General features: G+C 39.8%; 1 protein-coding gene across 4 annotated transcripts in view; it reads right to left on the reverse strand.

The window, feature by feature from the left end:
* The window catches only part of LOC124554818 (ATP-dependent helicase brm-like), a 379,799-nt gene extending 354,434 nt beyond the window's left edge, over nt 1-25,365 (reverse strand). For 3 of the 4 annotated variants that reach the window (XM_047128479.1, XM_047128480.1, XM_047128478.1), the window contains exon 1: nt 25,237-25,365. The gene's annotated coding sequence lies outside the window, so the exon portion shown is untranslated. The remainder of the gene's footprint in view (nt 1-25,236) is intronic. The other variant, XM_047128481.1, reaches the window with a different exon arrangement.
* Between the last annotated feature and the right edge of the window lie 651 nt (nt 25,366-26,016).

Consider the following 26,016-nt stretch of genomic DNA (forward strand, 5'->3'; position numbering starts at 1 on the left):
AGTATAAATGTAGATGTAGATGTAGAACGGATGTGCTCAAGAGCACGAAATATGGCTGTCAGCTCTGCAGTGAAATCACTGCAGCCATCGGACAAGGAGTGCCTTTCTATATGTCCACCATGAACGTAGGCAAAGCCAACGTGACCATCGGCCATCGAGCTATGAGTGTAAACCACTTCATGGCCCTGTTACATATCGAGAATCGAGAGGAGGTGACAGCAGAGAGTCACAGTGTTAACTGAGTCCTTAGGGCCATGTGAAAGGTCAAGGCGAAACTGCGGCCTAGGTGTACACCACGGAGGTGTACATGTTTGGACCTCAAGTATAGGTGGTAAAGGGAAGGACTCTAGTTCAGACAGATCGCATGCAAACCGCAATCGTTAGCCCTGACCTGGGCTGCCGATGCGGAGACGGGCTGCCGCAGGTGGGAAATGGAGATGGTAATTCGGATGCGCAGGGAAACTACAAACGGTGCAATATAACTGGCGAGTAGTTGTGCATGCCTAACCTTCAATGGAGGGACTCTAGCCTCCACCAGGACACTGGTCAACGGACTTGTTCTAAAAGAACCTGTTGCTAGGTGAACGCCACAGTGGTGCACTGGGTTGAGTAAATGCAAAACCGAGGGCACCACTGGACCATAAACCACACTCTCATAATCAAGACAGGATTTAACAAGGGCTCTGTAGAGCTGCAGTAGCGTAGAACGATCTGCACCCCAATTGGTGTTGCTCAGGCAGTGGAGGGCATTGAGGTGCTGCCAGTATTTCCACTTACGCTGATGTAGGTGAGGTAGCAAAGTCAATCGGGCATTGAAAACCAGCCCTAAGAATCGATATGCCTCCACTACAGTGAGTGGTTCATCACTTAGATAAAGTTCTGGGTCTGGATGAACGGTACAACGCCGACAGAAGTGCATGACAGACAACTTTGAGGCTGAAAACTGGAAGCCGTGGACTAGAGCCTATGACTCCACCTTGTGAATGGCTCCCTGTAGGTGCCACTCAGCAGCACCAGTACTGGAGGAGCAGTAAGAAATGCAAAAGTCATCCGCATACAGAGAAGGCGAGATGGCCCTACAGCTGCCGCTAGACTGTTAATGGCCACTAAAAATAGAGACACACTCAATATGGAGCCCTGCGGGACTCCATTCTCCTGGATATGGATGAAACTATGGGAGGCACCAACTCGGACGCGGAAAGTACGAAGCGACAGCAAATTTTTGATAAAAATCGGGAGCGGGCCTCGGAGACCCCACTCTTATAATGTGGCAAGGATATGATGTCACCAGGTTGTGTCATACGCTTTTCGTAAATCAAAAAAATATGGCAACCAGGTGTTGGCATCTGGAAAAGGCTGTGAGGATGGCAGACTCAAGGGACACAAGATTATCAGTGGTAGAGCGATCCTGGCGGAAGCCGTCCTGACACAGAGCCAATAGGCCACGTGACTCCAGGACCCAACCTAACCGCCAACACACCATACGTTCCAGCAGCTTACAAAGAACGTTGGTGAGGCTGATGGGCCAATACCTATACACATCAAGCTGGTTTTTACCGGAGCTGAGCGCCGAAATGATGGTGCTTTTCTGCCATTACGATGAAAAGAAGCCATCGCACCAGATCCAGTTGAAGATGACGAGGAGATGTCACTTGTAGTCAGGTGAGAGATGTTTAATCATCTGACTGTGGATCCCATCTGGCCCAGGAGCTGTGTCGGGGCAATGTGCCAGGGCACTGAGGAGCTCCCACTCTGTAAATGGGGCATTACGTGATTCACTGTGGCTGTAGTGAACGAAATTACTTTCCCTTCCAGCCGCCATTTGAGAGTGCAAAAGGCTGGGGGTAATTCTCCGACAAAGAGGCTTGAGCATAGTGCTCAGCAAAGTGCTCGGCAATCGGGTTTTCGTTGGTAGATAACACGCCATTTATGTTAACACCAGGAACACCTGTTGGGGTCTGGTACCCAAAAACACGTTTGATCTTTGCCTAGACTTGGGAAGGTGATGTATGGCACCCAATGGTCGTGACGTATCTCTCTCAACACTCCTGCTTCCGTCGTTTGATAAGATGACGAACACGAGCATGAAGCCGTTTAAAGGCTATGCAATGCTGCAGGGACGAGTGCCGCTTATGCTGCTGTAGAGCTTGCCGACACTCCTTAATTGCTTCAGTGACTTCCGGCGACCACCAACGGACTGCCTTTCACTGTGGGCACCCTAAAGAGCGAGGGATCGCATTTTCTGCCGCAGGAACGATAGTTGCTCAACCGTCACATCAATGTTACCATGTGGGGCAGATTCAACGGTGACAGCAGAAGTGAAAGTTTCCCAGTTCGCCTTGTTTAAAGCCCATCTTGGCAGGTGTCCATGGGCCTGACACCGGGGCAGTGACAGGAAAATGGGGAAGTGGTCACGACCACAAAGGTCGTCACGAACTCTCCACTGGATAGATGGGAGTAGGCCAGGACTGCAAACCAAGAGATCAATGGCCAAATATGTGCTGTGTGCCACACTGAAATGTGTGGGGGAACCTGTATTTAAGAGGCAGAGGTCAAGTTGTGACACTAAATTTTTGACATCTTTGACTCGGCCAGTAAGCACGGTGCCACCCCACAAGGGGTTATGAGTGTTAAAATCTCCCAAAAGTAGAAAAGGTTTAGGGAGTTGATCAATCAGTGCAGCCAATGCATTCAGGGGTACTGCACCATCTGGAGGAAGACATACATTGTGGACAGTTATTTCCGGCATCATCCCTATCCTGACAGCCACAGCTTCAAGAGGGGTTTGAAGGGGCACAGGTTCACTGCATAATGAGTTCAGGACGTAGACACAAACTTCACCTAACACTCGATTATAGTCACTACGGTTTCTGTAATATCCCTTACAGCTGCGGAGGGCAGGGTTCCGCATTGCTGGGAACTAGGTTTCCTGGAGGGCAACGAAGAAAGCAGGTGTAAAGCTTAACAGTTGCCGTAGCTCAGCCAGGCAGTGGAAGAAACCGCCGCAATTCCACTGAAGGATGATGTGATTTTGAGGCTGGGAAGGCATGGAACATTCAATGAGGCAGTTTACGCCTCAGGGTCACCTGCTGCCACAGATTTATTTCCTGAGCTGTCTGTATCCATTATGTTTGAGGGTCCAGCAAGATCTAGGTCCTCAGCGGACACCAGAATCTCCACCTCATCCTCAGAAGCAAAGCTTGTAGGTAGTGGTGGTGTGGGTGCCACCAAAAATCCCTTGGTCTTGGAGGTCTTCTTTTTGGATTTCTCTCGCTGCTCCTTGGATTTCTCTGGCTAAGAGGGCTTGACTGATTCAGTCTCTGGGACCGAGGATGATCGTGAAGCCCTACAACCAGCTACTTTTGGGCACTTCAGGCACTGGTGGGAGTAGCAGAAAACTGGGAAGGGAGTGACCCAAGGGACCCCTTCCTAGCAAGAGGTGCCGAAGAAGACTTACACTTCTCCAGCTGAGAAGTGGGGACTGGTGTTCCTGATGGTTGGGGGGCCGTGCTCCCTAGGTAGGTGGTGTGGGAGCAACAGGGAGGGAAGTGCCCCCCCCCCCCCACACCATCAAGGGGGCAGGTGTAGTTTCCCAGCTCGGAGAGCCAACCGGAATTAGTGGAACGGATGGGGCTACAACTGTTCTCATAGCAGCGGCATAAGAGGAGGTCATAGCCACAGGATGTAGACCCTCAAATTTCCTCTTAGCCTCAGTGTAGGTCAGTCGGTCCAGCATCTTGTATTCCATGATTTTCCTTTCACGCTGTGAAATCCTGCAGTCTGGTGAGCAAAGGGAATGATGCTCTCCGCACGTGACACAGATGGGAGGCGGGTCACATGGAGTATTGGGATGTGATGGATGTCCACAATCTCAGCATGTGACACTGGAAGTACAGCAGGAAGACATATGGCCAAACTTCCAGCACTTAAAGCACCGCATGGAGGAGGGATATATGGCTTTACATCACAGTGGTAGACCCATCACCTTGACCTTCTCAGATAATGTGTCACCCTCGAAGGCCAAGATGAAGGCACCAGTGGCAACCTGATTATCCCTCGGACCCCGATGTATGTGCTGGACAAAATGAATGCCTCGTCGCTCTAAGTTGGTGTGCAGCTCATCGTCAGACTGTAAAAGAAGGTCCCTGTGGCATATAATACCCTAGACCATATCTAAGCTCTTGTGGAGTGTGATGGTAATGGAAACATCTCCCAGCTTGTCACAAGCGAGTAATGCCTGTGACTGGGCAGAGGATGCTGTTTTTATCAAGACTGACCCTGACCGCATTTTGGACAAGCCCTCCACCTCCCCAAACTTGTCCTCTAAATGGTTTACAAAAAATGTGGCTTCATCAGAACACAGGAGTCCCCATCAGTTCTCGTACATACGAGGTACCGGGATGAATAAGGTGTGCTGCCATCCTTAGCCTGGCATTCCTCTCTTGGTGTGGCCAGGGAGGGGAATGATATAGGGTCGTACTTCCTTGCACTGTACTGAGACTTAGAATGCTTAGAGACTGCTCGTGTTTGATCACCAGCAAGTGATGATGTGGTACGCTTCATTGCACGTCATCCGCCCTGATGCCACCCACTTCGACTAGTGGCCCTCCCCACGGACACCACACAGCTGCAGCAAAGGCCACCTGGCAGGATGACCATTGCTGGGAGTCCCGGTGCCCCAGGGTGACAGGCATCTACTCCTTGGCATATGTGGGGAGTCAACAGTGCAGGCATCAGCAGAGTGATCCCTGTGTTGTCAGGGGGCTACAACCAACAGGGTAAATGGCGGCCCCACCACAAAGGACTCGTTACCGTACTGGATATCAGATGCAAACAAGTCCATGGTCATTGTCGGTGTAGAAAGTGACACTGCATAGTGCACGGTGGAAAATGCACCAAGGGAGGTGTCCTCGCCCAAGAGATGGAGAATGAGCGGGACTGCAATGCAACGACGTGAAAGCGGCTACAGATCTCAAGGTATGATGGACAAAATGCACCAGGTGAGGTGCCCTCCCCCAATTGGCTCGCTCTTCGAAAAAATTTTGAAGAATGGAGGTCAAACCCTACAGGGAGCCATCACATAAAGGCCGAAATGTGTGAGACTCCTTTTAGTCGCCTCTTACGACAGGCAAAAATACCTTGGGCCTATTCTTACCCCAGGACCCGCAGGGGGAGTCAGGATCAGGATTCAGTACGGCAGTCTGTTACTCACCAACAAATGAAAACTTCCATCTTTTGCTACATAGATTGTTTGCCACTTTGTATGATTGTCTAGTCTCTTTAAACATTTTACTTTACAAACTCTAAAATTAAATTTTTCTGACATGACACTTATAAGAATAATGCATCAAATTTTATGAACAGAAAAACATCTCACAAGCACATTAATTTAGGTATATCCATGACACTTATAAGAATAATGCATCAAATTTTATGAACAGAAAAACATCTCACAAGCACATTAATTTAGGTATATGAATATATACAGCCTGTGACAACTACACTACTCAATTCTGGGAACATGGCATAAATCGCGATATTGTCACTAAGCTTTTCCAACTATGCTACCCAGAAGTTGGTTGGACACCGTGCCAGTATATTCATAACTGGCGATGGTCCAACTGAAGGTTAGAAGTTGGCTGGATGCCGTACTGGTATATTCTTTGTTGGTCATCATCTTACTGAATGTAGACACTTAATGATTTTCTCAAAACTGAGAATACTTTCACCCAAACAGTTATAGCAGAACTTACTGTTTCATGTTTAATTCAAATCACAATGCAAATAGCAATTTTTCATTTACGCACAGTATAGTCAGGGATGAACTGCATTTCCCAACCTAATGCAGGCTGTAGCTCTGCACTTTATGAATGCCAAGTGACTGGTACAGAAGTTTAAAACAATGGCATAGCTAATACACCAAAGAGGAGTGTATGTCTCATATCTGATACAGATCCTGATCCCAGTATTTAAAACAAGATAGCTGCAGTGGAGTACATATGTGGAAATGCAAGATTTTGTGGGAGTCTGTGGATGCAAAACATGGTATCCTGCTTCAGCTGCCAGGCATCTAGACAGACGCACAAAAATTTGCACATAATATAAGAAGGCAATCCCAATAAAGTCTTTGGTAGTAGCTTTTATCTAAAAGTACCCAACAAAAAATACTAGGGTCATCTCTTAATGAAATATTTTGGCACTTACACAATGACATTTGTTGGCCCACAGAATACATAAAAATTTCCTACCTTCAGATTTCTTTAAAGGCCTTATGGGAGTAAACATTATACTTCACTGTGACCCATATAAATGAAACTGTTGTTGTTGTTGTTGTTGTTGTCTTCCGTCCAAAGACTGGTCTGATGCTACTCTATCCTGTGCAAGCCTCTTCATCTCCGAATAACTTCTGCAAGCTACATCTTTCTGAATGTGCTTACTGTATTCATCTCTTGATCTCCCTCTACATTTTTACCCCCCCCCCCCCCCCCCCAATACTAAACTGGCGATCCCTTGATGTCTCTGTTCTATCAACCGATCTCTTCTTTTGGTCAAGTAGTGCCAATTCTATTCATTACATCCCCAGTAGTAAGATAAGTGATAGGGCCAGTATTGCCTCAGGTGTTCCTACATTTCTCTGGAATTCAAACTGCTCTTCCCTGATGTCGGCTTCTACCAGTTTTTACATTCTTCAGTAAAGAACTTGTGTTAGTATTTTGCACCCATGACTTATGAAACTGATAGTTTGGTAATTTTCACACCCGTCAGCAACTGATTCCTTTGCAACTGGAATTAATTCATTCTTCTTGAAGTCTGAATTACACATCATTTATTGATTGTTGACTAATAATGTCAGATTTGTGGCAATATCGGTAGGATTAAATTTTCACCGCATCAGATCAGTATCTTGGAAAGTGTAACTGCACAGTTTATTTCAATTGGCCATGGTTCACATAGACTACTAAGCTAGTACAATTCCAACATTCGTAACTGTTTAAAAATCCGGTGGTATGGTAACACTATCCAATTCTGGGTTAACAAAAATGATGAAGCTAAGTCATATGAAGGTACAGAGTTGCATAAAATTACGTTTCTCTGCTGAAAGGATATTGAAATAATTTGCTAATTTTTTGATTTATGAAGTTTTCTCTATGAACAGATTCAGTGCTCTCTTTCAGGCCATAAGCCAGTTTATCATTAACTTATGTTTGGACCTAAATATGGTTAACTCAGCAGCAACCTTGAAAACTGATGGCACTATTTTTTTTATTCCCCCCCTCCCCCAAAACTATACACTGTGCGTGGAAGGTTAAATTAAATACCCAGTTTTGTTTCATTACACCAGCGCAGTTCAATACTTGGAACCATCACACCAGAACAATGTTGTATTTTATGGACATGTACTTGGAATTATTTCGTAAAATAGTGGGAAACACAAATACCAGACAGTCCTAGAAAGGAGCCACAGGACACTGATTTATGTTCCAATGGCAGATGAGATGCATTGTATATCATCATGAACTTGAAGTCAAAATTGTAAGAATTCATGGACTAATGGCCTAACAAGCCAAACAACATATTGTGACAAAAAATAAAAACACCTACAGCTGTCCTTATGATTTTAATTTATTTTGTTGCTACCAGTTTCAGGAGGAGGAGGAGGAGGAGGAGGAGGAGGATATTAGTGTTTAATGTCCCGTCGACAATGAGGTCATTAGAGACGGAGCACAAGCTCGGATTAGGGAAGGATGGGGAAGGAAATCGGCCGTGTCCTTTCGAAGGAACCATCCCGACATTTGCCTGAAGTGATCTAGGGAAATCACGGAAAACCTAAATCAGGATGGCCGGATGCGGGATTGAACCGTCTTCCTCCCAAATGTGAGTCTAGTGTGCTAACCACTGCGCCACCTTGCTCGGTCTACCAGTTTCAATGCTTCATTGCGTCATCTTCAGGCTCTCTTTGATGCGGTACAGGTTGATATGATCCCCATGTATAACCCATCAGTTGCAGCATTACTGGATACGCAGATAATGTGTCAGCACCCCAACCACCAACTGCCAATCCAATCATGGAGTGCTGACACATTATGTGCATATCCAGTAATGCTGCAACTGATGGGTTATGCATGGGGATCATATCAACCTGTACCACTTCAAAGAGAGCCTGAAGATGACGCAATGAAGTGCTGAAACTGGTAGTGACAAAATAAATTAAAATCATAAGGACAGCTGTAGGTGTTTTTATTTTTTGTCACGACAGTAGACGGCCGTTGTCCCAGAGACCTCCTGCTAAAAGGATGGACATACAAAAACAACATATTGCTCAAACCCACATTTTAACAAAAAATGACCAGTATGGTTAAGAAGAGAAATTATAGCTTGTACAGATGTCTGAGCATCATTCATAAATAGAAAAAAATATTGGAAATAATGATGTTTAACAGCTTGTGTGAGGTTAAGAAATGATGTTTAATTTCAAAAACTCTTCTCAACTTCATGTTTGCAGTTCATGACATGCATGAATCCAGCTGTATTAGTTATGCAACAAAAATACATACCGTTAGTCGTTTGTAATGGTTTCTTGATAAGTTTCACTGGCAAAGTTTTGCAACTGATAAATTGTTCTCTGTCATCAGTTCCCACGATGATGGGATAAGCCCAAAACCAGTCTTCACAATAGGATTTTAACATAGCTGATATGTGTTCCTTCAAACAAAATGTCATTCATGAATTTCATTAACAGAACAGTTGGGGGTGATAATGTTGGCATTGGCTCACAGTAGATCTATGAAACAATATTAGGTGGCGTGAAAAGTATAAATGTAGGTGTAGAAGAAAGCCATATTGATGAAAGATGTGATATTTTGGTTTAACATCTAATCAGTGACAATGTCATTAAGGTCACAGCACTACCTTGGACTGGACAAACAAATTTGCCATGTCTTACACAAATGTAACATAAATCTGTGTGGCAAAGGGCGGTTTTATATTTGCACCTCCCTAAGGCAAGTCCGGTATCTACCTTAACCACCTCCATTACCTGGAAGTTTTACTTTTTCTTTGGGGTGGGGATGGGGGAGGTGGACAGAGCAGGGGGAGGAAGGCCACAGAAATAAATGATCCAAGACTGAAACATTGAATTTTTAGAACAGTACCTGTGAAATCAGTAGTGTAACACCTACAATTCAATCCAGTCAATGATTACACACAAGACTATCACCCTCAGTGATCAGTTGTCCAAACATTATCTGCAAAAACTGAACACTCAACTTGGCTGCAGGCATAAAAAATGGAACCAACAAGTACAACAGACATAATTTGAAATGCGTATTAGGCCAAATGCAAAGTAATTTTTCTCATCTGTTTATCATTTATGCTTTGTTTCAATTTTAACCCATAATTTCCCCTTCATTTAGCTCTCATCTCTAATCTATTGATTAACAATGTCTCAATACTGTTCTCAAACTTGAATAACACAAGTCAGCACACTGTCACTTCCGAACTGCTTCTGGAACATTGTCTCTATTGTGCTTGGGCCAAGACTTTTCTACTCCAGCAGTGCACCTCTTACTCTTCCTGTTTACCCAGCTTTCTCTCTGTCACAAAAAAGAACTTAAAGTCCAAAGGCTAAATTTTTTAAATGTCTATGTTGCATTGGCCCGCTCAGCTTCAATCTCAATTGCCACTAACTAGAACGATTCAGCAGATAATCCTCCACTGACACAATTATTGCTAATTTATTTATTTTCACAGCAACATCAGAATCAAATCCTCATGCTCCGTACAGGGACATATATATGAGCCCCTACTTTCAAGTGGGGAACACAGTAGAAGTATAACTCATTTTTATCTGTAAGAGCTACCGATACAAATTCGAAAGCTGAGGATCGCTTTTATCAAGAGCTACAGTTGGGTCATTCCATGCCAAGTGGTCTAGAGGCTCCCACATGACCCTCATGGGTTTTGATGAAATTTTGTATGAACATTCAACATGTTCTCAATTAACACTGGTAAAGTTTCAGTTTCAGAAATTCAATACTTTCGGAGATACAGTCACTTGTTTAACACCATAGCACAGCTCTCTATAGTGCTGTCCTTGAATTTTCAGCAACTTTGAGATGAGATATCTCTGTAAGTATTTGCATGAAAGAAACAAAACTTGCCCGTCTTATACAACTTTTAGAGCTCTTTAAAGTAAAATCTTAAGAAAAGGATTTCTGAGCAATTTTCATATAGATAATTTGAAGCAAAGTTGGGCGAAAAAATAGCTGTTTGAAAAAAAACGCGAACTTTCGTTTTTTATATCTCCAAAAGTAATTGTGGGATGTACATGAAACTTTGCACACCATAACTCACCAACACAAGGTCTTATAATATAAAATTTCATTCTCCTATTGCTTTCCATTATTTCACAAATCTAGGGTAAAGTTAACGATTTTTAAAAAAGCGCTAAAAATGGGTACTTTTAGTCAAATTTTTCAAAAAAGTGTTTTCTCCAAACTCTTCTAAACTATGGTCATTAGAAAGAGCATATCCTAAACTATCTAGAAAAGTGGATTTGGTTTTGCAATGCAAGCATATAAGGCCCTAAAAAGTAACATCATCAAAGAGGCGCACTGGAAGATTGAACACATTTTTCTGGCACTCAAATTATACCTGAAATCTTTTATTTTGCCTTATACATGATTATTAATGTCTGGGATAAGTGAAATAAGAAGTCCTGATGAATAGGACCTAGCTTAAGTCCGAATAGCAAAAGAATAAAAATAGAAACAATGTTTTTTCTTAATTGTCACCTCCCCCCCCCCCCCCCCCCCCCCGCCACAACTCTCTCTCTCTCTCTCTCTCTCTCTCTCTCTCTCTCTCTCTCTCACACACACACACACACACACACACACACACACACACACAATTATTATTAAGAATGAATGTAAATCGTAAAATTGATTTGCATAATCATCTAATTATTAGTGGCCTGTTTAATGAACAACACCAGCTTACTGATGGAAAAGAAGTGTATAAATAAGTTGCTATGGTCCATGGTGGCTTAATCACTGCTAGTTTCATTTCACCTGAGAAAACCAGCATTCCCATTGCCGTAGGGGCCACGCCCGATAGCTTAGCAACAACAGCCACGGGTGGGTTTCTTTACCACAGGATCCCAAGCCTGATAAGGTTTTTTTTTACACAGGTTCCCAAGCCTGATAGTAAAATTATAAGGCACTCTTGGGTTCCTTAATTTGTTTCCTCTAACCTATTTCAATTTTTGATATGCTACATTAATTTTCTGGTGAATATCAAGAGGAATGGTGTATTGCCGGCCAGATGAATTTACTGATGGAACTGGAATAACTGCAATAATGTGGTGTTCCGGAACCCAGCACTTGTCACTTCTTGGTGGCCAATAAAATGAATTTGCAGGACCATGTGGGTGCATAAAGTTTATTAATGCATCCCTTTGCTCTGTGGAGGTCTCTCAGATGTTCCCAATCCACCACACGTTTTCATGGATGCATGCAACATATTGTCCTGGTTGGAGAGCAGACATTAATATGCCTCCTTCATTACTGTGACCCATTTTAGCTAGAAAAGATGAACAATCATTTGAAACTCTGCTGACCTGAATTGTTGTTTCATCAATAGGTAAAAAGTGATGATTTTCTCTAGTGCCTGCTACAGTTTGTCCAAGTTTAAACCTCTCTTCTTGTGACACAATATTTTTTTTCAATTTCATCTTTACTGACGAAAACAAATTTAATTCCATTAATGTTTTCAGAGCAGAAGTGAAACAGATCTAGGGGAGTAAGAATTTGTCCATTAAGTGGCCATTGCAAGCTTGCTCTTGCTGCTAACCACTTTATTGTACCTCCAATCCCATCACAGGGTGATTTCCCGTGACTAGTAGCAAAAAAATTCCATTCGGCTGTCATTCCAAAATCACTCTTATGATAGCACAAATTTAGGAAATTCTTGACATTTTTATACTGAGCACTGGAGCCATCACTGAAATAATGAATGTGGGATATCTGTGCAAACCGTGCTTGTATATATTTGATGAGCTCCTTGATAAAAACGTGAACTGTAATAGTGTCATGCCGCAAACACTCACTGATAATGGAAAAACTTAAAGATTCTACTTTCTCATTTTGACGAAAGTAGATAATAAATGGATGAATTGTTGCTTGACTATTGTCTAAGCCTTGCACAGCATCCTGAATGATAAAAGAATAATCTTCTGCAAAATCCATTAGGACAACAAGCTCTTCGTCTTTCAGATGACATTTAACGCCTTTAAGATGCAAGCTTTGATGCTTGGCAATGTAATGATGGCATGACAGACCCCATATTTTATTTTTTACATTGTCAATAAATTCATCCACTACCATTTGCTTCGTGTCCAGCGTGGCCCGATCGGTATGTATCCATTGCTTAAACACAACAACTTCATGTGGCTCATGATCTAGGAAATAGCTGGCAATTTCAGATGCTATAGCTTCGGGCCCAGGACACCTTTCACAGCGATGTAGCATGCACTGTTTAGAGTTCAAACTACAAACTGCCTTGCTGAGAATCTCCTTATAATTTTCACGTATACCAACTCCGCTAAGCATAAGCTTAACATTTTGGTGAATTGCACAGACGCAAACTGCAGGCATTCCAGCTGATCCTACTGTTACACACCATTTGGGTCTAAGTTCACAAAACTTTGAGAACCCTATTTCTGGACCATTTATATTCTTACAGATAACACACATTTCTCGTACATTGCAAAGTAACAATCTTTTCTGCATGTATGCCTTTCTATCTAAAAGTCTAACTGAAATACTACCTCTTTTTCCAGGGCACACCCTACTATACTCATCATCTTCAAAAAAATTTTGCACTCTACTAGCAACTTCTGCTGGTAATTTCCTGCTTTGCCTATTTTCGAGAAGTGCCAGAATGCCCTTCTCTGTCTTAAGCTTCCGAGCATTCTTCACCATTCTTTCAGACACGCCGAACTGAGCTGCTGTTTGTCTGACTGTCCAACTTACAGGTGCCAAAGTTAAAATTTGCATCTGTTCTTTATGAATTGCATTCTGCATCTTGGCTTTCACTTCAGTCAGCAAATGTGCATAGTCGGCACAGTTTCCACATTCCTTAATTTCACTAGCATCTTCAATTTGTCGGTTTACTCCCATTGCATTTACAATTCTGCTTTTAATCACATTTTGAGCCTTTTGAATTTTCTTCTTCACATATTGGGGCTTATCACTGTAGCTAACTGTTCTCTTCAAGGGTGACATACCGATAGACAATAAGCTATTATTTAATTCTTCTTTTGGTGTAAAGTCCTCATCAGAATGTGGTGATGAGGCTGATAAAGCTTTGTCCAAGTGTTTGTTTAAGGTAGTCCTGCAAGCCGGACAAATTTTCTGACTTGGCTTTATGTTATTAACAAGCTGCTTCTTCAACATATCAGAAGCCTTATTAGCTGTTTCAGTATCAAGAGTGCGAATTCCTGCATTAACATTACGATTCACCTTCCCAAAGGGATTGAAGCATTTTTTCTTTTTTTTTGTAACCTCTCATATTGTGTCGACAACAGGGCTTCATGTTGTAGGCAAATATGAGAGATATTATCCAGCTTTGCTTCAGAACATCGGACCAACAACTCTTTTTTCTCATCACTAAAATCCGCAAACCATTTTAAAGCAACTTTTTTGGCAAAGAAAGTGGCATGACACTTTGTTCCACAACCTCCTTGCCCAACTGAGCAGGAAGGTATGCTGTTCCCTTCTGCATCCATCTCTAATCAGTAACTAAATAATGTATTTGGCCTCTAAGTGCAAATTATAATCTGCTTAAATTTCAGACAAATTGCTACTGAATGAAATTATACACAATGTATAATACCAATGAAAAAATCTAATAAGAGATATATGCTATAAAAGACACAATCAAAACATTTTTTTGTAAATTAGATTACAAACTTTGATGGTCTTACAAATCACTTAACAAGCCACACTCAGTCAAGAGAACCCACTCACTATGCTGCAAAAACACCACTGAAATACTGATTGTTCAAACAAGGCTCACAATAATGAAACAATCTGATTGTTAAAGTAATTGTTGCCATTATATTTTCTATAAACAGCGAATCTTGTGCATTTTCTCTGTGAAACTAGTGCTTACGTATTTACCAAGGTAGTAGGCTACATTTAAGTGTGATTAAATACAAAATTAAAACTCTTAGATGTTTAACCAACCAATTTCACATGTTTCCATAATAACTTAAAAACAAAAAATCACAGGTTACAACACCTAGGTATTAAAATCTCTGCAATATTGATTGGAAAATTTACATCACTTGATGCATGATTCAAGCAAACCAATTCTTTTTTGGAAAAATGTTTTATACAATTGAATCCAAAAATTAGGTCTTCATTTTCCACTTGTAAATATTTACAATTCTGAGAAGTACAAAAAATATGAAGCTACTATTCATTGAATTCTTTATGATCTCTCTCTCTCTCTCTCTCTCTTTCTTTTTTTTTTTTTTTTTTTTTTTTTTTTTTTTTTTTTTTTTTTTTTTTTTTTTTTTTACTAGTGAGAAGAGTTTTATGCAGCTGAACACTTACGATAAAAGCAGAAGGGCTACTTCTCATAGTTTTCAAGTTTTTCTGACAGTCTCATTGTCTATTTACCAGATCTTTTTACTTCAATTATTCAAGGCACTAATAAACATTTATTAGGCATAATAAAAGGTTTCGGGTATAATTTGAATGCCAGAAAAATGTTTTCAAACTTCCAGTGCGCCTCTTTGATGATGCTACTTTTTAGGGCCTTATATGCTTGCATTGCAAAACCAAATCCACTTTTCTAGATAGTTTAGAATATGCTCTTTCTAATGACCGTAGTTTAGAAGAGTTTGGAGAAAACACTTTTTTGAAAAATTTGACTAAAAATACCCATTTTTGGCACTTTTTGAAAAATCGTCAACTTCACCCTAGATTTGTGAAATATGGAAAGCAATAGGAGAACGAAATTTTATATTCTAAGACCTTGTGTTGGTGAGTTATGGTGTGCAAAGTTTCATGTACATCCCACAATTACTTATGGAGATTTAAAAAACTAAAAGTTCGCATTTTTTTTCAAACAGCTATTTTTTCGGCCAACTTTGCTTCAAATTATCTATATGAAAATTGCTCAGAAATCCTTTTCTTAAGATTTTACTTTAAAGAGCTCTAAAAGTTGTATGAGATGGCCAAGTTTTGTTTCTTTCACGCAAATACTTACAGAGATATCTCATCTCAAAGTTGCTGAAAATTCAAGGACGCACTATAGAAAGCTGTGCTATGGTCTTAAACAAGTGACTGTATCTCCAAAAGCATTGAATTTCCAAAACTGAAACTTTACCAGTGTTCATTGAGAACATGTGTCAATGTTCATATAAAATTTCATCAAAATCCATGATGGTCATGTGGGAACATTTCTCGATATCAAACCACTTGGCAAGGAATTGCCCAGTTACCAATTATGTAGAAGAGTTATAGTTCAAGGTAAAGAAAGAAGAAGACTAATTAGTAGGTAGGTATTGTATCAAAGGACACACACACACACACACACACACACACACACACACACAGAGTATGCCACCACACAATCTGTCCTGCATGAACCAAGATGCACTCACTGGTGAAACATTCCTATTTCAATCTCTTGTTGCACCTCTCCTCTCAAGCTATCACCCAATCTTCCCTTGCCCACCATGTTTCCTCTCATATCATCAGACATAGGTGACTGAGCTGAGAGTTAGTTTGGACTGCTGAACAATGTCAAGCATGATGCATGTTTTGTGCTCCAAGGAAGGACATTTTCCAAAAAATTAGTGACAATTTCAATGTCATTTGTGTGCTTCCCAACCTGTCACCAACCCATTTTCAGTAATTTTGAACAGTTTTTTTATTATTTTTTTAAATCCATATGGGTGCAGTATTTATCTGAAATTTTTATAAGCATATAATGCCCCTCATCTAACAGCCGTGTACCGCAAGTCTCTAGAGGAACGGAGGGTTCCAAATGATTGGAAAAGAGCACAGATAGCCCCAGTCTTCAAGAAGGGTCGTCGAGCAGATGCGCAAAACTATAGACCTATATCTCTTACGTCGATCTCTTGTAGAATTTTAGAACATGTTTTTTGCTCGAGTATCATGTCATTTCTGGAAACCCAGAATCTACTATGTAGGAATCAACATGGATTCCGGAAACAGCGATCGTGTGAGACCCAACTCGCTTTATTTGTTCATGAGACCCAGAAAATATTAGATACAGGCTCCCAGGTAGATGCTATTTTTCTTGACTTCCGGAAGGCGTTCGATACAGTTCCGCACTGTCGCCTGATAAACAAAGTAAGAGCCTACGGAATATCAGACCAGCTGTGTGGCTGGATTGAAGAGTTTTTAGCAAACAGAACACAGCATGTTGTTATCAATGGAGAGACGTCTACAGACGTTAAAGTAACCTCTGGCGTGCCACAGGGGAGTGTTATGGGACCATTGCTTTTCACAATATATATAAATAACTTAGTAGATAGTGTCGGAAGTTCCATGCGGCTTTTCGCGGATGATGCTGTAGTATACAGAGAAGTTGCAGCATTAGAAAATTGTACCGAAATGCAGGAAGATCTGCAGCGGATAGGCACTTGGTGCAGGGAGTGGCAACTGACCCTTAACATAGACAAATGTAATGTATTGCGAATACATAGAAAGAAGGATCCTTTATTGTATGATTATATGATAGCGGAATAAACACTGGTAGCAGTTACTTCTGTAAAATATCTGGGAGTATGCGTGCGGAACGATTTGAAGTGGAATGATCATATAAAATTAATTGTTGGTAAGGCGGGTACCAGGTTGAGATTCATTGGGAGAGTGCTTAGAAAATGTAGTCCATCAACAAAGGAGGTGGCTTACAAAACACTCGTTCGACCTATACTTGAGTATTGCTCATCAGTGTGGGATCCGTACCAGATCGGTCTGACGGAGGAGATAGAGAAGATCCAAAGAAGAGCGGCGCGTTTCGTCACAGGGTTATTTGGTAACCGTGATAGCGTTACGGAGATGTTTAATAAACTCAAGTGGCAGACTCTGCAAGTGAGGCACTCTGCATCGCGGTGTAGCTTGCTCGCCAGGTTTCGAGAGGGTGCGTTTCTGGATGAGGTATCGAATATATTGCTTCCCCCTACTTATACCTCCCGAGGAGATCACGAATGTAAAATTAGAGAGATTAGAGCGCGCACGGAGGCTTTCAGACAGTCGTTCTTCCCGCGAACCATACGCGACTGGAACAGGAAAGGGAGGTAATGACAGTGGCACGTAAAGTGCCCTCCGCCACACACCGTTGGGTGGCTTGCGGAGTATCAATGTAGATGTAGATCTTCAAAACAATGAAAAGGTCATAATGGAATAACAACATTGAAAGGGTAGATTGCTACTCATAACACAGACGAGGCTTTGAGTTTGCTGACAGACACAACAAAAAACAATACTAGAAATATTTAAGCTTTTGGACAAGATCCTTCCTCAGAATTAGAGCTCTCAAACATTCACACACACACACATATACGATTACTGTCTCTGGGCACTAAGGCCTGACTGAACTCAGTGCCTGAAGACAGAGGCCATGCTAGTGATAATTGTTCTTGTGTGAGAGTTTTTCCACTTCCAAACAAAAACTTTGTCCACAATCCGAAATATATCTAGTATTATTTACATTGTGCCTGTGTGAGACTCAATGCTTCCTCTTTGCAGTGAGCACCAATTTATTCCTTCCACTGAGAGAAAACAGTTATACAAAACAGTAATAGATAAATCACATCTCCAAATCATCTAAAAACAAGGAAGGGGGACCATGGGGAAATGTTCTGTTCACAACGAAATCAAACTCAAATTGGAGAGGCATGGGAAAGGAAATCAGACATGTCCTCCCTCACAATAACAACCTCAGCTCATTAGTTTGTTAGTTGGTTGCTTGTTCCATTGATCAATCGCACGGTATGGTAGCCGTTATGATGTGGAATGTATCAAGTGCACAAGAAATTTACATATGAAACAACATTTTTATATATATGTGTGTGTGTGGATGGATGGATGGATGTGTGTGTGTGTGTGTGTATGTGTATGTGTGTGTGTGTGTGTGTGTGCGCGCGCGAGTGTATACCCGTCCTTTTTTTCCCCCTAAGGTAAGTCTTTCCGCTCCCGGGATTGGAATGACTCCTTACCCTCTCCCTTAAAACCCACATCCTTTTGTCTTTCCCTCTCCTTCCCTCTTTCCTGACGAAGCAACCGTTGGTTGCAAAAGCTAGAATTTTGTGTGTATGTTTGTGTGTCTATCGACGTGCCAGCGCTTTCGTTTGGTAAGTCACATCATATTTGTTTTTAGATATATATTTACCCCACTCCCTTAAATGGCACAAAATGCATATACTATATTTATAGATTTATTTATTCCTATTCAAGAATTCATCTATGGTGTAGGAGTTGTCAAGGATATACGATTTCAATTTATTTTTGAAGCTATTACTGCTTTCTGTCAGACATTTTATTTCATCTGGAAATTTATCAAAAATTTTTATAGCACCATATTTTACCCCTTTCTGTGCCAAAGATAGGTTGAGTAAAGGATAGTGTAAGTCTTTCTTTTTTCTGGTATTATAATCATTAATGTCACTGTTGTTTTTAAACTGGTCCATGTTGTTGAGAACAAATTTCATTAGTGAGTAAATGTACTGTGAGGCTGTTGTAAGAATTCCCAATATTTTGAAAAGATGCCTACAAGATGTGCGACTATGAACCCCACACATTATTCTAACCACTTTCTTCTGAGCAGTGAATACTTTTTGTCTAAATGTTGTGTTACCCCAAAATATTATTCTGTATGACATCAGAGAGTGAAAGTATGCAAAGTACGTTAGCTTACTAATTTCTTTATCCTCAAAATTGGCAATTATTCTGATTGCAAAAGTTGCTGAACCTAGTCGCTTTAGAAGATCCAAAATATGAATTTTCCAATTAAGATTCTCATCTATATGTACACCCAAAAATTTAGTATGCTCTACCATGTCTACTGATTTCTGTTGTGTTATATTTATTGAAGAAACTGTACATTTTGCAGCAGAAAATTGGATGTACTGTTTTGTTATTTTTTTTTTGTTTTTTTTTTCCCAAAGTTTACAGCAAGCCCATTTGCAGAAAACCAATTAATGACTTTTCCAAAGACCTTATTTGTATCATTTTCAATTGGAGTCTCTTTTTCTGCATTAATAATGAAGCTTGTATCATCAGCAAACAGTGTTTCAGATAGGAAGGGAGGTCGTTCACATATATCAAGAACAGAAGGGGACTCATGATTGACCCTGTGGAACACCTAATGTAATTTCACCCCAGTTAGATGAAGTGGAAAACTTATTTAAATCACTTGACTCATATAAGGAAACTTTTTGCTTCCTGTTCTGTAGGTATGACTTAAACCACTCATATGCTATTCCATTTATACCATAGAATTGTAATTTCTGTAACATAATGTCATGGTTCACATAATCAAATGCTTTGAACAAGTCACAGAAAAATTCCTATTGGTGACATTTTATTATTTAAAGACTCTATTATGTGGACAGAGAAATTGTATATTGCTGTCTCAGTTGAACAGCATTTTTGAAATCCGAACTGTGATTTGCTAAGTATCCCATTACTGTTGAGATGACTAACCACTCTTGAGTACATTACTTTCTCGAAGGTTTTTGAAAATGCTGTAAGCAAGGATACTGGCCAATAATTATTGACATCTGTGGTGTCCCCCTTTTCGTAGAGAGGCCTGACAATGGCATATTTTAACCTATCTGGGAAAATACCTTGAGTTAGTGATGCATTATATATGTGACTCAGAACATCAGCCGTAATTGCTCCACATTGTTTTAATATCTTAATAGAGATGTCATCTACTCCAATAGAACATTTATTTTTCAAAGATTTAATAATTTTACTTATTTCAGAAGAGGTTGTTAGGTGAAACTTAATCTGACTAAATATTTTCAAAACAGACTCTTCCATGTACTGCCTGGCTTTTTCTTTTGAACTTCACCAATTTTTTGTCATACACTTAAGAAATGGTTGTTAAATACAGTAGCTACTTGTGTACTGTTGGTTAGGATGGTCTCGTTCTCTTTAATAGTAATACTACCTACCCCAGTGGTTACTTTTCCTGTCTCCCTTCTAACAACATTACATATTGATTTGATTTTATTGTTGGAGTTGTTAATTTCTTCTCTAACATACATATTTCTAGATTTCCTTACAACTTTTCTCAGTATGTTACAATAATTTTTATAGTATAAAAGTACTTCTGGATCTTTACTAGTTCTTGCAGTCTCATACAGTTTTCTTTTTTTATCTGAAGACACTTTAATACCAGCTGTAATCCACGGTTTCTTTGAAAAGTGTGTGGTGTTACATTTAGTAATTTTCTTTAGGAAACAATGTTGAAAAAGGGATATAAATTTATCAAGAAATATGTTGCATTTATCATTAGCATTTGGCTCATTATATACATCTCCCCAATTAACACTTCTTAAGCTTTCTCTGAAGTTCTCTATAGATACCGGGTTGAGCAACCTCACACTTTTACATAATGGTTTCCGAACTGTACACCCTGTTAGGTTTTGAAAGTTAATCAGTTGTGCTTCATGGTCTGACAATCCATTTACCACAGGGAAAGCATGTGTTTGTTCTACATCCTCTTTCTGTACAAATACATTATCTATTAGTGTGCTACTGTCTTGAGCTATATGTGTAGGGAAATTGATCACTGATTCTAAGTTATATGTTGTTAATAACACTTCTAGTTTGTTTTTCCTATCGGAATTACTTAGAAAGTTTACACTGAAATCACCACAGATTAATAACTTTCTTTCTGTCTGACAGACAACATAACAGCTCCCAATCTCCTAATGGGGACCTGTACACAGTTGCTAATGTAAATATTACATTATGTAGCTGAAGCTCACATGCACAAACATCAAAGTGCTCATCAACACAAAATTTGCTTACTTCTACAGTTTTGCTTTTATACCCTTGTTTTATGAAAATTGCAACTCCTCCTTTAGCCATCCTAGATCTACAAGTGTAAGCTGCTAAATTATACCCACTTATACTGACACTATCCATGCCCATAGTTACATGGTGTTCAGACAGACAGAGTAGGCCCCTATATCAATCTCATTCTTATTTTTGAGATCATCTAAACACACTAATAGCTCATCTACTTTATTTTTTATTCCCCTGATATTTTGATGAAGTAAGTTGATACTGCCCTTAGCTTTACCCCTATTTACTGTACATGAAGTTTCTTTTATTCTATTTATCTTGATTGTCATCTTTCTGGACTTTGACTTTAACCTAAAAAAACCTGTCTGCCTGGACCCATTAACCACAGGGATCAACCTTTGTATGACTGTGGACCCCCTTACAGTTTCTGCTAATAGAGAAACTAAATTATTGTTCTCCATCCTGTTCAAGTGCAGGCCATGTGTAGTGTATCCCCACCTACCAACAGCATTTACTGGAACAACACTTATGTGAGATTTTGCCAGTGTCTCAAGCATCCTGTTCAGCTCAGGGTTAACATGCCTTGCAGCAGTGTTTACCCTGGGTTGATCATGGTGCTGAAAGACCTCCACAAACCCCACATTTGTGTGCTCAGTTTCTGCTCCTGTTTTATCCAGGTCACTCCTAATACTGTATCTTGGATCCATAGCCAGGTTGTTTCCTGCTCATCCAACTATAATTACCTGATCTTCCTTCTCAAAGTCCCTGCATAGCTGGCCTAAGTTTTCTGGCACCTGGCTGAGGCTGGCACTTGGTTTTACAAAACTTGTGTTCTGGTACCCAGCATTCAGTTCAAGTGATTCATGGAAAGCACAATTTGAACCCAAAACTCAGACATTGTGCCACCTCAGCAAGTTAAAATTAAAAGACAGGACATACTCTAAAGGCAAGAATCTCTAATACAGAAAAAACAATTGTAGTACAGAGATCTACGTAATTCTCAAAACTCGCTGCCTTATAAGTTGCAGAGAATCAATTCACGGTTTTACTTCACTCAACAAATACAGCCTTTAAAAATGGTTGAAGAACTATCCATTAATAAACATAAATTATGTAAGGAGGTTGATTAACTAATAAACTGCTGAGAATTTGGCCAAATATTTAGAATGGTAGTCATCTGTTAATTATTAAAAAAAAAGATGTGTAAGTGCAAAAAATTGCACCACACACACACACACACACACACACACTCTTTCTATCTTTCACTCGCTCTCTAATGCAGTTGTGCAAATTGTCAATGATCACTCTTTTCCTTAACGCTTAGAGGAAAAAAAAGTTCCCCACAACTCAGGATCCAAACAAAGAGTTCCAGCTCACCAATCTCAATTTGTTGACTCATCAATATACATGTTACTGATTCTTTATTCAAAGGAAATGGGCCCATGGACTATATCCTTGACAACCACCAGAAACTGGAAAATCAATCCACATACAAATAACTTCAAAGATGGAAATGAGAAAATAGGACCAAACAACAAGGACAATTGTGAAACACTATCAAAAAATTTTGATAGGCTCTTAAACTGTCCAGTTTCAACAGTTAAATTGGAATTTCCAGCAATACCACAAAATCTAGGGGAAGATTTCCCACCAACAGAGCAAGAAATTCATGAAGCACTCAAATCATGCAAAAACAACAAAGCAAGTAGTAAAGACTCCATTACAGCAGAATTATTGAAATGGTCGGAACCAAAGATTATAAATGATCTGCAACATCTGGAAAACTGAAAATAGCATTAATCCACCCACTACATAAAAAGGGAGACAAACAAAATGTCAAAAATTTCATAGGAGTGTCACTTCCACAAGTGGCATAGAAAATATTATCAAAAATTCTCCTGGACAGAGTTGTAGAAACTTTACACAAACAATTAGGAGAGTATCTGGGATATTTTTGAAAGGAAAGATCCGGCACAGAACAATTTCTAACTTAAAATCAATAATTCACCACAGAATGATAACCAGCAAACCTATAATAGTATCATTTCTTGATTTCAAAAAAATATTTGATTCAGTAGACAGAGAAACAATAGATAAAATCATTTGAGAATCTGGTGCTGAAGCAAAGTTGGCAAACATAATTTGTGAAACTAAGTTAAATTAATAGGAGAAATATCTCAGCCATTTGAAATAAAAACTGGTTTTAGATAAGGGGATGGTTTATTGCCTTTACTGTTTAGCTGTGTTCTAGAGAAAATTGTAAGGATCTGGAGTTTGGAGCTCAAGAATCACAAAACTGAACAAATAATTCTAGGAAGGAAAGCAAATGGAATTAAGGTAAACTGCATGGCTTTTGCAGACAATTTTGCAATGCTTTCAGAAAATCTGACAGACACAGTTATTCAAATAAATTAGCTTGAAGAAATACTAAACAGAACTAGTCTCAAAATTTTAACTGAAAAAACAAAATTCAAAACAAACATAAAAAATGCACAAAAATTCATGGAAAACAGAAATAGGTAAAAAGAGAGCAAGTAAGTAAACTCAAATACCTTGGAGAAACTATGCAACAGAATGGACTAGAATGGTTTGCAGTGGATGTAAGAGATAACCAAAAAGAGTGAGCATATCACTTGACAAAGAATATTGACAACACAAAATGCATAGCTAAAAAAAAAAAAAACAGTAACTCTATACCACAGTGGTATGGCTACAATGTTTATATGGATATGAACGCTTAACAATGAACTATAAGCGGGACAGCATAAGAGGAACTTTAAAGATGTATAGGCCTAGTGAGAAAAATAATAGGTGAAATACAAACTATATATGGCTGGAAAATGAGAAACAATGAGGAGATTTACAAAAATATTGAGAAAATATCAGAAGTAATGACTAAATGAAGATTAATCCTTTCTGTACACCTATACCAGATGAATGAAAACAAGCTCACAAAACAAATATTCCTGTATTTCTGGAAGAAGAAATATACAATAGCATGGATTACAGAAATAAGAAAAGATCTAGAAGGAAATAATATCAAAGAATCAGTGGATGGAAGAAAGCAAATGACAAAATGGGAAGAAGATGAAAGAGAAGTGGAAAAGTAGAAAACAACAAGGAAAGAGGAGGAACTGAGTCTGTTCTGTGATCCTAGTTGGTCGGCAGAGATTTTAAAAAACACGCTTGTGATAGAAACCATGGGAAGAAAAGATTATCATATAATTATATGATGCAACACTTTCGAAATGTTGAGAATTTCTTTCAATCACAAGGTAAACACTGTCATCCGCTCACAGCGTGTGTTATAAACATATTAATAACACAGCTGAAGTAACACTATTACAGATAAAAGCGGCGTACATACTATTTCGTATCCCACATATAACTGTGTTCCTATGGCAGATCACAGATTACTGTGATGTAATCAATATTCTGAAAATCCTACAGTCCCACGGAAGTTTGGTAAAACAAGGATCTCACCGTAACAGATCTTATCCCAATAAGTATATTGTGATATCCGATGAGTAGCTCTGGTGACTTACGCAACACGTCTACTCAATCTATATTTGATCAAATTGAAAGCATAGACACGAGCTTTGCTCCAAGTAAGACACCGGTAAACTGCCTATAGGTTCCATCACTGAGGCTGCGAAAAAAAACTATTACGTTTTTATAGTGTGATGTTCTGGACTAGATACTACTTCGAGGAAGCTATTTCATGCACTCTGGGGCTGTAAAGAATGCATCTAACTTTACGGCGGTGTTTATAGAAATGTTTACTAAAATTCATTCGAAATAAGATTTTTGGAGGACCTATATTATGATCTAGTATAATGTAATGTACGATTCCCAAATATTTGTTCAACATTTTCACGTCCAATTACATATCTGCTGAAATGCCACGAAGCACAGTGCTGTTTTCTCACCTTGTTTCGTTACCTAAAATGGTAAAAATTTGCCTAGCATACACGTATGTGATAGTACCAAAATTAACAGTGTCTTACTTGTAACAAAAACACAGTCACTGAGTTTAGTAAAATTAGACGGTACGTTCACTAACTCGCCAGCTACATTGATTTCACTTAAAATTGATTCAGTAAAATATAGTAAGCAAGGAGTCTCATTTCAAAATATTTACTCTGTGTTTACGCACCTAGTATGAGTGGCTGACTGACAGCGGAGAAAGTTTATACACAGCACTAACACTTGACACCATATCGCAACACAAACAAAAACAACACAGTCAACTACAAGCAACGCAACCGACACACCAAACGACCTCACAAAGTGCGATCGATACCAGAGTTACAGCTATTGGCAAGGGACTCCACAGTAAACTGAATCCATAGATGATTAATAATAGAAGGCCACGATAAGCCACAGGACACTTTTTCTTCCAAAAAAGTCAACAGTACTTTAGCACACTCTATATTACTTTAGTAATTCAGAAACATATATAGTTTTCTTTTTAGAAGGAAGATTATGGCGTGGTGCCCAATTAGAGTCACTGTTATATATTGTTGTATAAAATGAAGAGCTGAGGCATGAAGCCCACAAACAAAACAACCTGCTTATGTACGTGAAAAAATTAATAGATATCTCAATGAACCAACAGACTCACTCTATTTATATGCTGGATGTAAATCGCGAAATTTTCGGAACATTGGGCAATGCCAAAAATAATGTTGCAAACCGTATTTCCGCGGGCCATATACTTAAATGAAACAGAAAGGAATTGTTCCACTGTGGGCAGCCAAGGGAGCCCGGAAACATTGCCACACTGTTTGAACGAGATAGCAATACAAGACTGCCTCACGGCGCCTATCGGGCCCTATCTGTATCGTTCATACCGATCGGTGCGGTAGGTTACCCGTAGTGACGTCTTTTTCGGTTCTTTATCCGAAGTTGCTATTCTGTAAGCTTCTGAGACCTG

Source organism: Schistocerca americana, chromosome X (assembly GCF_021461395.2).
Source record: "Schistocerca americana isolate TAMUIC-IGC-003095 chromosome X, iqSchAmer2.1, whole genome shotgun sequence".
Lineage (NCBI taxonomy): Eukaryota > Metazoa > Arthropoda > Insecta > Orthoptera > Acrididae > Schistocerca > Schistocerca americana.